Source organism: Crinia signifera, chromosome 8 (assembly GCF_055691185.1).
Source record: "Crinia signifera chromosome 8, ASM5569118v1, whole genome shotgun sequence".
Lineage (NCBI taxonomy): Eukaryota > Metazoa > Chordata > Amphibia > Anura > Myobatrachidae > Crinia > Crinia signifera.
Window position 1 is genome coordinate 96,768,561 of NC_139224.1, and position 17,905 is coordinate 96,786,465.

The following is a 17,905-nucleotide window of genomic DNA, read 5'->3' on the forward strand; positions in this document are numbered from 1 at the left end:
TGGCTGCAAATAGTCGGCATGCGAATGGATGTTTAACATAAACATCCATTTGCAGGCCAGGGGGAAACTAACACATCTTTTGATAGTCTCTGACCATTGAATGATGCGGTGAGTGCCTGCATATCTAAAGTGACTCTCAGGTCAATTAGATTTGTGTGCACATTAGGGAGTAAGTGGGTGGGCAGCTGATATCTGGTGATGTCAGCTGCCTGCCCGCGGCACCCACGTCACGGGGTGAGTTCCATGGCAATGCCGAGCATTTGCATGGGAACGCCCATGAAATTCTGGGCATTCCCATAGTGCCCATGGGAACGCCCAGAATTTCATGGGTGTCCATGGGAATGCCAAGAATTTGGGCGTTCCCATGCAAATGCTCGGCATTCCCATGGAACTCACCCCATGACGTGGGTGCCGCGGGCAGGCAGCTGACATCACCAGATATCAGCTGCCCACCCACATACTCCCTAATGTGCACACAAATCTAATTGACCTGAGAGTCACTTTAGATATGCAAGCACTCACCGCATCATTCAATGGTCAGAGACCATCAAAAGATGTGTTAGTTTCCCCCTGGTCTGCGAATGGATGTTTATATTAAACATCCATTTGCATGCCGGGTGAACGAACCCAGCATGTGGGGGGGATTTTGTACTGGCATTCACAGGGCGCATCTGGGCTATTCGCAGCCTTGCGAATCAACCAGAATAACCCCCAGTGTCCAGTGCACATATCTACTTATTTAGAGATAGGATGCAGTCCCAGGGCTCCCCTGCTACTGCCCCCACCGCCATTCGCAGCAGTGACCAGGCGGCAGGCCCCGCTTTGGGTGTTTCGGGCGGCTGGGGGAGAATTGGCCGTGCTTGGATGACCGAACTCCCGAGTGCCCCAGAGTCCCCCCGAGCTGCTCCGAACCTCCCCAAGCGGAGCCTGCCACCTGGTCACTGCTGCGAATGGCGGCTGGGGCAGCGGCAGGGGAGCATGGCTCAGCCCGGTCAAATTCCAGGCATACCACCGAAGTAAAAATAATTGTGATGTTTCTGGCTGTGCTGTGTATATAATCAAGAAAGATTTTTTATAAACTATATTTTATATACTGTCCACTATGACTGTGCTGCAGCTTAACAAAAAGGGGTTCTAACCCTTATGACAGGGGTGGCCACACTTTCGGACTTGGGGATCTACTGTAAATGTAAAAAATCTTTTGGGATCTACCATAGTAAACAATCATAATGCGATACATAAACAAACAAAACATTCATTTTAGGCTCTAATGAAAGGGTGTTTTACACATAAAATTATTGGCAATGTGAAGTTGTTGCATGAGGCTGCATGTCTTGTGTTAACTCCCTAAACGACGGTTCCAAGCTAGTTAGGCACATATGAAGGCAGTATTTTAAATGCTCATCAGTCATACGACTTCTATATCTTGATTTAATTATTTTCATTTGTGAAAAAGCAGATTCACAAAGGTAGGTTGACCCAAAAAATGCCGTCAAATGAAGAGCTACTGATCTCAAGCATGGATACAGTTCTGCACTGAGTAGTTTCCAAAAATTATCAGAAGCTCTTGCTTTCAAAGGGATATCAGATTGCAGTTTTAATATTTCTTCCTCTACATTTGATGTATTCAGATTGAACATAGAGGAGATATTACCAGAAATGTCAGCAATGTCAACATCAGCAAATGGAAATGACATGAAGGCTAGGATAGGTTCAAGCTGCTTAATGTCCTGAAATCGCCTCTCTAGTTCTTCCCAAAGATTTTGGATCTCAGCACAGAATGTATCATATGTGCTGCTGCTCTTGGGATTCTTGTCTATCATTTTCTCAAAACTGGGAAAATTCCTCAAAATTCCCTTTGAAAGCTGTGACTTTAAAAACTGCAATTTTGATTTAAAAGCATTTATTGAACTTATTAATTGGATAATATTTTTATCCTTGCCCTGAAGTTCAAGGTTAAATGCATTGCAGTGACTGGTTAAATCGGTTAGAAAAGCTAGCTGTAGCAACCATGATGAATCATGCAGCTGAGATGGACTTTCTCCAAGTGATTCCAAGAACTCCGTTATTTCAGGCAACAAGGACTGGAATCGTTCTAAGAACTGCCCCCGACTAAGCCATCTTACATCATTATACAACAGCAGGTCTTCATATTCAGCCTCACTTTCCTCCAGTAGAGTACGGAAAAGTCGTCTTCGTAAACTCCTTGCCCGAACTGAGTTTACGATTTTCATTGCAATGTCCATAACATCATCCATGTTTAAAACTTTAGCACACAGTGCATTCTGATGTATAACACAATGGATTCTTGTAAAATCAGGAAAATCCTCATTTTTTTTACATAGTCCAAGAAACCCATTATTCTTGCCAACCATGGCTGGGGCTCCATCTGTGGCAATGCACACTAGTTTGCTAAGAGGAAGATTATTTTCCTTGGCAAAATTCAGAAAGCCTTGGTAAATGTCTTCACCTCTAGTTTTTCCCTTCATAGGGATGAGAGTTAAAAACTCCTCCATACTACTCATATCAGGAAAAACCATTCTTATAAACACAATTAATTGTGAAGTATCCACTATATCCGTGGATTCATCAAACTGCAAGGAAAAGTAACAACAGTTACTGATGTGTTTTCTCACTTGCCTCTGTAAGTCATTGCCAATTCCCTCTACTCGTCTCACTGTAGTTTGACGAGATAGTGGCATATCTCTAATTGCTTTCAAGATGTCATCTTTATTTTTAAATGTTTCAAATAAAACACTTCCAGCACTAAGGAAAGCTTCCTTCAACATTTCACTATCCTGGAAAGGTTTCTTGTGTTTCACTAAAATATTTGTTATACGGAAAGATGCTTCAGCTGCAGCCTGGGACTGCACAATAGGTTTTGTGAATGTGAGCTGTTGCGCTCCTAAATGAGTTTTCAGGGATTTCACTTTAATCTTCCTTAGTTCACTGTTAGGCAGAAAGTCTTCATCATATTTTTGATGCAGACTTGAGTAATGTCTCTGTAAATTCCCCTTCTTCGCCAAAGCAACCTTAGCATGGCATATTAAACATATGCATTTGTCTTTAAACATTGTAAAAAAAAAATCATGTTCCCATTCTTCATGAAAATGGTACGTTTTGGGCCTTTTAGAAACACTCATGCTCAGCAAGTATGCTAAAACACAAATTAAATATAAAAATGTATTTTAGAATGAACCCAACAGGGTACACCTGTGTTTTTAGAGAAATAAAAGCCAGCAGGACCAGAACGATTTTAGAGCATCCAGATCCCTGGATTTTTTAGATAATACTAGCCAGGAGGCTCAGAGAAATTAGGACGCACCCAGATCCCTGGATGGATTTTTCAGATAACACCAGCTAACAGGCTCAGAATAATTGGGACGCACCCAGATCCCTGGATGGATTTTTCAGATAACGCAAGCTAGCAGGCTCAGAATAATTGGGACGCACCCAGATCCCTGGATGGATTTTTCAGATAACGCCAGCTAACAGGCCCAGAATACTTAGGACGCACCCAGATCCCTGGATGGATTTTTCAGATAATGCAAGCTAGCAGGCTCAGAATAATTGGGACGCACCCAGATCCCTGGATGGATTTTTCAGATAACGCCAGCTAACAGGCTCAGAATACTTAGGACGCACCCAGATCCCTGGATGGATTTTTCAGATAATGCAAGCTAGCAGGCTCAGAATAATTGGGACGCACCCAGATCCCTGGATGGATTTTTCAGATAATGCAAGCTAGCAGGCTCAGAATAATTGGGACGCACCCAGATCCCTGGATGGATTTTTCTGATAACGCCAGCTAACAGGCCCAGAATACTTAGGACGCACCCAGATCCCTGGATGGATTTTTCAGATAACGCCAGCTAACAGGCCCAGAATACTTAGGACGCACCCAGATCCCTGGATGGATTTTTCAGATAATGCAAGCTAGCAGGCTCAGAATAATTAGGACGCACCCAGATCCCTGGATGGATTTTTCAGATAACGCCAGCTAACAGGCCCAGAATACTTAGGACGCACCCAGATCCCTGGATGGATTTTTCAGATAACGCAAGCTAGCAGGCAGAGAATAATTGGGACGCACCCAGATCCCTGGATGGATTTTTCAGATAACGCCAGCTAACAGGCCCAGAATACTTAGGACGCACCCAGATCCCTGGATGGATTTTTCAGATAATGCTAGTTAACAGGCCCAGAATACTTAGGACGCACCCAGATCCCTGGATGGATTTTTCAGATAACGCCAGCTAACAGGCCCAGAATACTTAGGACGCACCCAGATCCCTGGATGGATTTTTCAGATAATGCCAGCTAACAGGCTCAGAATACTTAGGACGCACCCAGATCCCTGGATGGATTTTTCAGATAATGAAAGCGAACAGGCTCAGAATACTTAGGATGCCCAGATTTTCTCACTATTTTAGATATATTCCTACACTGCACAGAGAGCTCACTTAACACGACTGCTGTGTGTCAGTGTTCACAGCAAATGGCGGGCAGTAAGGGTGACGGAGGTACAGTTGCTTCCTAGCCCAACCAATAGAATGTCTCCCTCCCTTACAGGCAGGCTGTGAACTAATCACAGCCCGTTTAGTGCAGAGTGGAACTGAATGGCCCCTCCCCATTTCCCCAGAACAAAGCTTTTACAGGGCAGGAGAGACCACAGCGTCTGATTGGTTCTTGTATCCCGACACTGTTAACCCCTCTCCTGCCAGTGCTGTCAAAGACACAGTTAACCCCTTTAATCCTAATCCTGTCGCCAACATAGCTGACCCCTCCACTATTAAAAGGTACTTTATTTTTATGGGAGAGTAGGCAATTTTGGGTTGGGGCGCAGGTGTCCTTCCCCTGTTAGTGATGAGCTAAGCGCCGCTGAAGCACTGAAACCGCACATGTAGGAGGATCCATACTATAATAAATACACTGACACTGGCAGGATCGAGTGCCAAATCATCACAGAACTACTGAATACTATCTATTTTCACCTGTTCATGTTGGTGCTCGTCCTCCCGGTGAGTGTGACTGGTGCTCTCTGCTCTCACAGGCTCTCTGCAGCACGTACGGAGAGATGAGGCCGGCACAGGAGACACACTGCACCGGAGCTGAAGCGCAGGTGTCAGACCCCTGTGTCAGATGCTGCGGCTTGCGGAACGTTGTTTCCGGTTGATAGATCTACAGTGTCTAGGTAGACAGTCAATAGATCTTGAGCAAGAAAAAGTCTCAAACTAATTTATCATGCGCTACAAAGCAGCTTAGGGACAATTCAACAGATTATTGAAGAACCCCTTCAATCACAGACATACAATACCACAAGAGTTTCTGAGAAATTCCAAAGCGCTATGACTGATGATTTTCCTTTTCTCATTAGATGTAATGTAAAACCCAAAACAGAGAAAAAAGAAATATAGTGTGATACCATTAACACATTTTTACATAGAAATCCATGGTATGGAACTTTTCAACTCGTACCAAAATATGTTGCGGAGGCAGGCAGGCGCAGCGGCGGAAGGGGGATGCGCCGCAGTAGAAGTTCTGGGCTGGTCACTGGGGACAGGATAGGGCTGGAGTTTTTTCAGATACCCGGATTCTGGGAGACTGAAAAAGCCTCCTTGAGGGTTGCCACCTAAAACGGGAGAATCCCGGAAATCCGGGAGAGGTGGTAACCCTACCTGCACCCTCCATAGTTGCGCCACAGATCCTATGGTAACTCAAACTCAATGTGTACAGTACATCTTAAATGAGATGGACAAGCAGTGGCGGAATTCCCAGAGGCAATGGAGTCATCTGCCGCCGGGCGCAAGGCTTAGAGGGAGCAGTGGCTCCATTGCCTCCGATGTTCTGCCACTGCACGGCTGTGATGAAGAGACTCAAGGTTCTGCTCCCTGCCGATTACATCGGGGGACTCTGGGAGCCGGAACAGTTCTTAGAGGTCTTCTGCACCACTGCGCACAAGGCTACAGGGGAAGGGGGGGCCACTCTGTGTTGCATATGCGGCTATGTTATACATATGCAGCACTGTGCAGGCCCCTCCTCCCCCATACCCTTGTGCGCAGTGGTGCGGGCGGGAGCCCCCCTCCCCGTAACCTTGTGTGGTGCGGGCATGCGGCCCCCCTCCCCGTAACCTTGTGTGGTGCGGGCGTGCGCCCCCCTCCCCTTAACCTTGTGTGGTGCGGGCGGGCAGGCGACCCCCCTCCTCCCCGTACCCTTGTGTGAAGTGGTAATGGTGCGGGCGGGCGGCCCCCCTCCCCTGTACCTTTGTGTGTAAGCGGCAGTGGCAACGTTGCCGCTTCTCCCTGTCACCTCACTGGGGCGGAAGTCTGCCTGCCTGAGGCTGAGTAAGCCAGCCTGCTAACAATGTCACTGTGAAACAGTGACAAAGAGCCAGGAGTCGGGCGGGAGACAGTCCATGCACTAACTAAGAGCCGGGATCTGAGTGGAAGGCACTGCAGTGGCAGACGGTGAGGGTGAGTCTATGAAATCCTCTCTCTCCCTAACATTCTTTCTTTCTCTGACTCTCTTGTTTCTCTATTTCTCCATTATTCATTCTCTCTCTCTCTCTTTAGCTGAAGGGGGGGCACTAACTTTTATCTTGCCTCCGGGCTACATCGACTAACTTACGCCACTGTGGACGAGCAAAGCAGATGATTTATTTCATGCAGTATTACATACAGCATATTGTTGCACGCCAACTTTCAAATAAGAAGTCGGCATCTGGTGGGCACAGATACCGGTAATAGCTTCTTGCTTGATCCCTGGTCCCTGTTCCTGCGTTCCATCCAGGATATCTGGAACTCTCTTGAGTTGTTTGGTCCCAGTCTCCTTGTCTCTTCCCAGCTCTCCTTGTGTCATACTGTTAAGCTCCTGTGCCGCGTCCTGATCCTCAGTAAACATCACCCCGTGCGTCACGCAAGTGCTCCAGTGGAGCCTGGTGTCATTCTGCTTTTCTCTCAGCGGCTTGCCGTTTGCTTTAAGTTTATTTGGGGCTGCTCAGCCCATTGTTTATTTGGGGGGTTGTGAACTTCGCCCCGCCGTGGGCTTAGGCCACCTCCTTCTCAGTACCCCTGTATATTTTCCTGTTCCTCTTGCCCGTCTTTCCAGTCCCTTGTTAGGCAGGACTCCCCTTCCAGCATTGTATTCTTTTTTTGGGACTCGCTGTGTTGTACCCCTTGTTTGAAGATTCCCTGTGTCTGTCTCTGGTGCTTGCGACTGGGTCGCATTCCCATCAATGGCCAGGTGCCGGCAGATAGGGGCATTATTTAGTAGGACCCGTTAGTTAGAACATCCTCTTGAGTTACCCCTGACGATCACTCACCCTTTGTCCATCCATAAGACCTGGCTGCATCGGGGTTGGAGCGGGCCTAACTCGCTCCTTAGAATGTGGCGGCCACAGGTGAAGCCTAGTTCCCGCAGGGGTTTGTCATCTGCCCGGGGTACTCAATAGAGTCAGTGAAGGGTTCGCTGTGGCCGTCCTAACCAGCGATCCCGGCTATGGGCTCACGCCTGACCTCCAGCTCCCTGCCTCCTATAGTTCCATCCAGCGCCCAGGCGGCAACCATAAAATTATAACCGGCCACAAAACAGGTTATATTTAGGGTGTATAACCACCTTTTCTTTTTGTGTTGGTTATCCAGTGGTCATAAAACCCTCAGCTCAGACCTTCTCGGATCAAATCCAGAGGTTAAGGCAAATGGTGCGAGATTTATCGTTAAAGGTAGCCTCCCAAGAACAGAGGATGCGTACTCCAGAGCCAGGGTGTCAGGACTGCCATTCATGTCTTGTTTGGTCTGCAGTGCCTCTGGTTATACAGAGGTGCTGCTGTTATGTTCACCTTGCAGTACCTCTGCTTGGCCAGAGGTGCTGCTGTCATTGTTTGGTCTGCAGTGCCTCTGGTTACACAGAGGTGCTGCTGCTGTTGTTATATTCACCTTGCAGTGCCTCTGTGTGGCCAGAGGTGCTGCTGTTGGGTTCTGCCTGCAGAACTGTGGTTTCTGAGAGCAGTTCCAGCTGGTGTAATCAGCTGGTCTGGGCTGTTCTCAGAATGCCATTCCCAGCTGCAGCACATATTGATAATTGAGGGGCCTGTCTCTGTGTGCTGCAGCGATTGGTCTGTGCTGGTTTAAAAACTGCATTTGCCCTGAGCTGAGGGCCAGTGATAGCTTTCTCAGCCATGTCTGTATTGTTATACCTTTTTCAGCCTTGTCTGTACTGCTATAGCTTGCCTGATGCCATGTCTGTACTGCTATAGCTTGCCTGATACCTGATTCCTAATACCTGTTCCTGTTCTGATACCTGTACCTGTTCCTGATTTATGATCCTGCTAATACAGTGAGTTTCATTCATCCTGCCTCCATTTGTCTGTTCCTCCAGCAAGTATATCTCAATCAGTCCTGCAGTCCACTGGCTGCAGGACTGATTGAGATATACTTGTCTTAACACAGGGGTTCAAGAACTTAAGATGAATGCCTGATCGGTTTTTAGGGGATCGAAAGGCTTTCTTTAATTTCTGTGAAAGCTGCAAGTTGTACTTTCGGCTTCGGCCTCGGCCTCGGTCATCCGGTTCAGAATCCCAGCGTGTGGGTCTGGTCATATCTTTACTACAGGGGGACACTAAGACTTGGGCCTTTGGATTACCCTCCGATAGTCCAGCCTTGTCCTCGGTCGACAGCTTTGCTGTACGATGATCCCGACAGGGAGGCCTCCGCAGAGACCCACCTCTGGGCCCTTAAGCAGAGACCTACTGTACGGAGTTCCGTTGCTGGTCAAATGACTGCGGATGGAACGACCCTGCTATGAGGAGCCAGTTCCGCTATGGCTTGTCTGATGACATCAAGGACAGCCTTATTCAGTACCCCGCACCCAATTCCCTAGATAAGTTGATGGAATTGTCCATCAAAATTGACCGTCTTCTCTGTGAGTGGAGATCTGAGCGGGGTTTGCAAATCCGGCCTCTTCCCTATGTCCTCATAGTGCCGAAAGAAAGCAAGGAGCCAATACAAGGTGGGGCGGCCTGCATCACGCCGGAGGAGAGAGCCCGCCGACTTGGCTCCGGTTTGTGTTTGTATTGTGGGAGTAAAGGGCATATCCTCCGGAATTGTCCCAACAGGCCAGTAAAAGCCCGTACTAAGTGAACGAGGAGAGGGTTCACTTAGGCCTACAGCTTTTTTCCTCTCATGACTCCTTACTAGTCCCGGGGTGTATTTCTTTTCGGGGTGACAAGTTTTCTGGTACTGCATTCATTGACAGCGGTGCGGCCGGAAACTTTCTGGACATCACCGTAGCCCAGAGGTTGGGCCTTCCCCACCTCAAACTCCCTATGCCTGTTACCTTACGGGGTTTAGATGGGAGTATCCTTTCCAATGGGGCAATATCTTTTCAGACTCCTCCTGTGCTGTTGACCATTGGATTATTTCATGTAGAGGAGATTTTGTTTCTCTTAACCTCATGTCCGGCCGTCCCCATTGTGCTAGGTTATCCTTGGTTGAAGAAACACAACCCCATCATTGATTGGAGCTTTGGGGAGATTGCTTGTTGGAATACTTACTGTAACGAGCACTGTCTTAACACCTCAGTCTCTTTAGCTTCCGTTTCCCTTTCTGGGATACCCTCTCCTTATCAGGACTTCACAGATGTATTCTCGAAGGGCAAGGCGGACAGTCTGCCACCACATCGTCCGTACGACTGTGCCATTCAGCTAATTCCTAACGCCCCCTTGCCCAAGGGTAGTTATACGCTTTGTCCGTCCCAGAAACTAAAGCTATGGACGATTATATACAGGAGAGTCTTACAAAAGGGTTCATCCGTCCGTCCAAATCCCCTCTCAGTGCCGGATTCTTTTTTGTGGCTAAAAAAGATGGTTCTTTAAGGCCCTGTATAGACTTTTGTGCCCTAAATAAAATCACAGTGAAAAACACCTATCCACTCCCTTTGATGCGGTACTTTTTGACCAATTGCGGTCCACAACCATTTTTACTAAAATTGATCTTCGGGGTGCTTACAATCTAATAAGAATTAAGGAGGGTGATGAGTGGAATATGGCCTTCAGTACTCAAACAGGGCACTATGAGTACCTGGTTATGCCCTTCGGCCTCTCCAATGCCCCTGCCGTCTTTCAGGACCTTATTAACGATGTCCTTTGTGATTTTCTGGGCAAGTTTGTGGTCTTTTATTTAGACAACATTTTGATTATTTCTCGAGATCTAGATTCGCATAGAACTCAGGTTCATCAAGTTCTGCAGAAATTGCGGGAAAATCAATTATTTGCTAAGCTTGAAAAATGTGAATTTGAGGTTACTCAAGTATCCTTTTTAGGGTACATAATTTCTTCTCAAGGGTTTCAAATGGACCCCAAGAAACTTCAAGCCATTGTGGATTGGGTCTGTCCGACCAACTTGAAGGTGATCCAGCGATTCCTTGGGTTCGCCAATTATTACAGGCGCTTTATCCATTCTTTCTCTTCCATCGTTGCGCCATTGGTGGCTTTAACCAAGAAAGGGGCCGATCCCTCCGTGTGGTCCCCTCAAGTTGAGCAGGCCTTCAGGACCCTGAAACAGACCTTCATTTCAGCCCCAGTCCTTAAGCATCCAGATCTTCCCTTCATTGTAGAGGTGGATGCCTCTGAAGTAGGAGCTGGGGCAGTGCTGTCCCAAAGGGATCCTGTCTCGCTTGAGCTTCACCCTTGTGCCTACATGTCATGAAAATTTTCCCAGGTAGAGACCAACTATGACGTAGGAAATAGAGAGTTACTCGCCATCAAATGGGCCTTCGATGAGTGGCGACATTGGCTGGAAGGGGCAGCCCATCAGATACTTGTCCTGACGGATCATAAGAATCTACCGTACATTGAATCTGCGAAAAGACTCAACGCCCGGCAAGCTTGTTGGGCTCTCTTTTTTATGCGTTTCAACTTTGTTATTTCTTATAGACCCCGGGTCGAAGAACATCAGAGCGGACGCTCTTTCTCTGTGTTTCCTTCCCCAACACGAGAATAGATTCAGCAAGGGACCCATCCTGTCGGCATCTTGCATTCATGCAGGACTAAATCAAACTTTGGAGGGTCTTCTCCTCCAGGCTCAAGGGCAGGCTCCTGTCCAAACTCCTGAGAACAAGTTGTTTGTTCCTCCGTCCTTGAGACGCAAAGTTCTTTCCGAGTGTCACGATTCCAAGATTGCTGGTCATCCAGGAGTTTTTAAGACGCTGGCTCTTCTATCTCGTGTAGTTTGGTGGCCGGGCATGTCTCAAGATACCAGGGAGTTCGTGTTGTCCTGTCCGGACTGTGCCCGGCATAAAGTCCCTCGGTCAAGGCCAGTAGGGGAACTGGTGCCTTTGTCCATTACTGTTAGACCTTGGTCACACTTGGCCATGGATTTCATCGTTGGGTTGCCTGTCTCGTCCCAGTGTCAGGTTGTCTGGGCCATCATCAATAGATTCTCAAAGAAGGCGTACTTTGTGGCCTTGAGGCAGTTACCCTCGGGCAAAGAGCTGGTTCCCTTATTTTTGCAGCATATTTTTAGGTTGCATGGGTTGCCCACAGATATCGATTCCAACCGCATTCCGCAATTTGTGGCACAATTTTGGAGACTGTTCTGTTCCGCCTTGAAAGTTAAGACAAGTCTTACTTCTGCCTTTCATCCGCAGTCCAATGGGCAGACCGAGCGACTGAACCAGTCCCTCAAGCAGTACTTGAGGTGTTTTGTGTCCAAGTTACAGGATGATTGGACGAGTTTCTTACCATTAGCCGAATTTGCTTATAACAAAGCGCATTATTCGGCCTCCAAGACCTCACCCTTTTTTGCGGTTTATAGATTCAATCCGCGGGCCAACTCCTTGGGACCTGATGCCCCCAAGTCTACTTCCTCTTCCGTCTCTCGACTCAGAGTCATTTGGAGGAGTATCCACATGACCCTTAAGGAAGCCTCTTTGAGGGAGAAGGTATTTGCAGACAAGTCCAGACGTCCTTGTCGGTTTAAGGGTTGTGACTGGGTTTGGCTATCTACCCGCAATATCAGACTTTATCAACCTTCAGCAAGGTTGGGACCTCGATTCATTGGTCCTTTTTGGATTGTCAAGAGGGTTAATCCGGTAGCGTTTCGTCTTTCCCTACCCAAGTCCCTCAGGATTGCTAATACCTTTCATGCTTCCCTTCTCAAGCCTGTGGTCTTTTCGCGGAAATTTCCTTGCAAGCTTAATGCAGGGTATGCTCCGGTGATTGTGCAGGGGCAACAGGAGTTCCGCATAGAAAGGATACTTGTCTCCAAGTTTGTGAGAGGTTCTCTGCAGTTCCTTGTGCATTGGAGGGGGTTTGGTCCTTAGAAGAGGTTCTGGGTTCCTAATAGGGCTCTGCATTCGCCCAACCTAAAAAGGGTTTTCTTTCAAGAGTTTCCGTATAAGCCCAGTGGTAAGGGGTTGTTAACCCCTCCTCAAGGTGGGGGGGTACTGTTGCACGCTGCCATCTGGGACCCCCAGCACCTGGACGGTTGGCGGATGTCAGACGGCACAGGAGCACAGGGGACGTTGCCGGGCAACGTCCCAAGCCTCTCTCTGATGCCTCTCTCTGATGCTCTCTCTGACATCACCCAGGCGGCGCCTTTTTCAAATAAGAAGCCGGCGTCTGCTGGGCACAGATGCCGGTTATAGCTTCTTGCTTGATCCCCAGTCCCTGTTCCTGCGTTCCGTCCAGGATATCTGGAACTCTTCAGTTGTTTAGTCCCAGTCTCCTTCTCTCTTCCCGGCTCTCCTTGTGTCATACTGCTCAGCTCCTGTGCTGCGTCCTGATCCTCAGTAACCATCACCCCGTGGGTCACGTAAGTGCTCCAGTGAAGCCTGGTGTCCTTCTGCTTTTCTCTCAGCGGCTTGCCGTTTGCTTTAAGTTTATTTGGGGCTGCTTACCCCATTGTTTATTTGGGGGGTTCTGGACTTTGCCCCGCCGTGGGCTTAGGCCACCTCCTTCTCTGGAAGTTACCCCTGTATATTCTCCTGTTCCTCTTGCCTGTCTTTCCAGTCCCTTGTTAGGCAGGACTCCCCTTCCAGCATTGTATTCTGTTTTGGGGACTCGCTGTGTTGAACCCCTTGTTTGGAGATTCCCTGTGTCTGTCTCTGGTGCTTGCGACTGGGTCACATTCCCGTCATTGGCCAGGTGCCGGCAGATAGGGGCATTATTTAGTCAGGCCCGTTAGTTAGAACATCCTCTTTAATTACCCCTGACGATCACTCACCCTTTGTCCATCCATAAGACCTGGCTGCATCGGGGTTGGAGCGGGCCTAACTCGCTTCTTCGAACGCGGCGACCACAGGTGAAGCCTAGTTCCCTCAGGGGTTTGTCATCTGCCCGGGGTACTCAATAGAGTCAGTGTAGGGTTCTCTGTGGCCGTCCTAACCAGCGGTCCCGGCTACGGGCTCACGTCTGACCTCCAGCTCCCTGCCTCCTGTAGTTCCATCCAGCGCCCAGGCGGCAACCATAACACATATATTAATTATTCTGATTGCTAGTATTTTTTATATATCTTAAGATCAGTCATAATTAACTGCACACACTAACTTTTATCTTGCCTCCAGGCTACATGGACTAATTTACGCCACTGTGGACAAACAAAGCAGATGATTTATTTCACGCAGTATTACATACAGCATATATTAATTATTCTGATTGCAAATATTTTAAATATATCTTAAGTTCAGTCATAATTTACTGCACACATAATTTGAATCTATTTTGCCAACTTGTTTTTTACAATGAGTATACTCTTTTTACTTAATATTGTATTGCTTTGATAGGTGTTTTTTTGGGGGGGGATCCTGAATTCCCCATGGATTCGAGCCCAAGGCTGACCAGTATGGGGCTGGTTAATGATATGGCGGGATGAACCTGCGCTGTGTCTGTCTGTGGAGAAAGACAGCTGCAGAAACAGTCAGAATTCTCTCTCACAGTCTGTCACTGATATTATCATCACAATACCACCTACTTGGTGCCTATTTTCTCTCCCCATAGCAGCAAACACGGGGGGAAGTTGGTGTTCTGGTTGCTGAAAAAAAAGCCTCCCCTTGGCAAGTGCCTAAATTATGACAACAGTAGCAGTAGTATATAATCTGATCATATTTGATTATGCACATGTGCAGGGCTTCTATTCGGGTGCCTTTGGAGACTTGTTTAGGATCTGAGGTGCTTGCAAAGGGGGCATCGTAAATGGAAGTATTTCCATGAAAATGCTGGGTGTGCCCAGGACAAAAGTCTGGGGAAATTCTAAATACTATACCTCTCTGCCTAGTCCAGAGTGCAAAGAAAAAGGGGTTGTAAATTTGGTTATGCCAATTTTGTAATGTAGCCACTCTCCCTAGTGTCATACGGCCACGCCCCTGACCACACCCATTTTTCGCCATGTGCCTTCGGCGTGTAGCACAGTACAACTGAGAAATATGTCTACTTGCACCACTGCTGCCCTGTGCATCCATATATAAGTGCAGAAGTGCTGCCCTGTGCAACCAATTATAAGTACAGTAGTGCTGTACTGTGCTGCTGTATATAAGTCTAGCATCGCTACCCTGTGCGGCAATACATTAGTCCATTACTGCTGTTCTGTGCTGCTGTATATAAGTCCAGTAGTGCTGCCTTGTGCATCCATTTCTAAGTGCAGTAGCGCTGCCCTGTCTAGCCATATATAAGTGCAGTAGTGCTGTCCTGTGCTGCCGTATATAAGTCCAGTAGCGCTACCCTGTGAAGCCATATTTTAGTGCAGTAGTGCTACCCTGTGCGGCCATATATAAGTACAGTAGTGCTGCCCTGTACGGCCATATATAAGTCCAGTAGTGCTGTCCTGTGTGGCCATATATGTCAGGAACCACTTCCTAATAGTAATGCTGAAACTGCTACCACCAGTTAGGACATTGATGATCCAAGACCATCAATGTCGTCTGCTAAGGTTGATGCCCAACGTCATAGAGGGCCTGAAAAAAAAAGCAAGGTCAGTTAGCAAGAAACTTAACATTTTTCAATATTTTGGCTTAAAAACAATATTGTAAGCTGTGAGGTGTTCAGAATAGACTCGAAATGAGTGGAAATGAATTTTAGTGAATGTTAACGAAGGTCAATACTGTATTACTGTAGGAACAAAAAAAAACACAAATTCTGTGATTTTAGCATTTTTTTATGATTTTTTCAAAAATACAGATACAAAACTCGAAAGGGTGGTTTTGGCAAAACCAATCCAGATCCAAAACACAAAGGAAAAGTAGACCTTATTCAGGTCCGTTTGTACCCAGCCGCTCTTTCGCACGGGGACCAATGGTGGGCATATGCGCATTCGCAGCCGCATATATGCGCATGTGCATCCGCCGGGTGACTGCGCCCAAGACTGAGGGTGGGGTTCGGCTGCAGATAGTCGTGCCCATGGAAATGCCTTGGGCATGCCCATGGAAATCACCCTGTGCTGTGGGTGCCGGGGACGGACAGGTGACATGATCGTATGTCAGCTGATTGCCCACTTCCTCCCGAATGTGCACACATATCTAAGTGACCTGAGAGTCACTATAGATATGCAGGCACTCACCACATAATTCGATGGTCAGCGACCATCAAAACATGTGTTAGTTTCCCCCTGGTCTGTGAATGGATGTTTATGTTAAACATCCATTTGCATGCCGGGCGAACAAACCCTTCATGCAAGGAGGGGGGGTGGCGTGCGTACCGCCATTCGCAAGGCAGCATCTGGGGAATTTGCAGATTGGCGAATCAACCAGAATAACCCCCAGTGTCCGGTGCACATCTCTACTTATGTAGAAAGAGGCTTGTACTCTTTCCTGTGTAGATGTGTCTAGAATGTGTGCCTTTACTTCTTTATACAAACACCTACTGTACATATAATACTGTATTTATTATTATTTATTTACAGTTTCTTATATAGCGCAGCATATTCCATTGCACTTTACAATTGGAAACAACAGTGATTAAACAAACTGGGTAGATACAAACTGACATGGAGGTTAGGTGGGTCCTGCTCGTAACCTTACAATCTCTGCTATTTGGAAAATCTGACTGACAATTGACCACTTGAAAAGGGACTACCAATCAGAGTATTTCTAATCTAGTTTATAGCTGCACTCAGCAAATTTTATTTTCCAAACTTACTGTAGCTGTGTACTTTAGGAAGGGATGGAAAGTGCTGAAACATTGGAATTGGTAATAGTATTTAAACAGTCCTGTAGTATTCCATTCTGCTTACTTATTTACAGACACTGCAAACTGAATGCTTGGTATCAGAAATATACAGTATAGATTAGAGCCGAACCGCTCCGAACATCGACGGCCCACGAGCCACGCTTGCGAGTTTTCGGCTTTGTTCGGAAACCCGAGCACGACCGAACATAGGAATCTGGCGTTGGATACTCGTGAGACGTCAAGTCTGTATAAGCTTGGTGTCCCAAGAATTTGGCACCATTTCACAGTCACGCTTCCAGCTGCGCATAGCTCAGCTCGTGGCGGGGCTGGGGATGGCGTTGTGCACTGGGTTGTTGAACTTACCAATTGTTAGTAAACAGTCTATTAATGATTTGATATTAGAACTTGGTTAAAAACAATGAGACTTTCCAGTATTGATTGAAATATACTGAGAACTGTCCAGTTTTATATGTCTGGCCAGACACTTATACCAAGGGTACCTTACAGATGCCACCTTTCATTTCCCAGGCCTCACAGTCGCTGGTGCTGGATAACCTTTATTGTACAACTTTATCAAGGAGAAAAATTGTAGCTACAATTTTTCTCCTTGATAAAGCCACTGATACCCTAATAAGAGGTGGCAAAACACGTTGGAGGTTTTTACTCTATGAATGCATGAGTGGGATATCACACTGAATACAACTACGCCACACTTCTCAAGGCTACTCCGGATAAAGTTGTACTATAAAGGTTATCCAGCACCAGTGACTGGAGGCCTGGGAAATGAAAGGTGGCATCTGTAGGGTACCCTTGGTTTACGTGTCTGGCCAGACATATAAAACTGAACAGTTTGGCGGGGCGTGGCCAGCCAGCCAACAGGGAGGAAGCGGGTGTTGTGAGCTCCTGCACGCCGGCAGCTTAACAGCCCCCATTGCCGCTCACTTCCCCCCTGCCAGGTCCCAGCTCACTACCCTCACTCCCTCTCATCCATCGGGAGCCGTCGGGCGAAGCTGTGGAGCCAGGGAGTGCGTTTCCTCGCTCCTGCGGGTTGCGGCCTAGTCCGGCGGCGGGAGCCGCGGCCTTAATTTAACAGCCGCCGGAAGCCGGATGCAATACGGAAGTGCCACCGAAGAGGAGGCAGTCGGCCCGCTGCAGCCTGCGGGCATGTGAGGGGTCACCCGGGACCCGATAGAGTCCGATCCGGAGGAGGTGTGTGTCCGGGGTGCACGAGTAGAGAGAGACTTGCTGTCCTGCCGCCCCAGCCCCCTCACATTGGTGGGGGATCAGTCTTTACTCCTTTTACCTGAGTGACCTGAGGGGAGAGGAGTGTAACAGCTCTATATTTACATGGCATGGCAGCATACCATATTTCAGCATGCATCCCCTATGAATAACTGTCTTTGTGTTGTTCTTCTCTCTGGGGGTTACCCCAGTTAGCCGCAGGGGTGCTACTCCTATATCCGAGATTTGTGTCCCACCATAATTTTCTTCAACTGCATACCATACTGCTGTGACTGAGCTATATCATACTGTGAAGACACCCCAGTTGTTGCTGCTTAGGGAGGCCTGCTACAGAGGTTAGAGCCAGTCTAGGTGTGTAAGGCCCTCTCCTGACCCCTGCTGGATTGATTTGATCCGTGCCCTCGAGCTTTACAGTTCTGATCATATAATATAATATGAGGTACCACCTCCCTCTGTCTTCTTGCAGAAGTAGTTCTATCCCTGTGCAGATGATGTGACTTTCACCTA

General features: G+C 47.6%; 1 protein-coding gene across 1 annotated transcript in view; it reads left to right on the forward strand.

Annotated features, from left to right (window-relative positions):
* Positions 1-17,905, forward strand: part of LOC146026279 (coagulation factor XIII B chain-like) — a 269,367-nt gene that overhangs the window by 108,390 nt on the left and 143,072 nt on the right. The gene's annotated exons all lie outside the window — the stretch shown is intronic.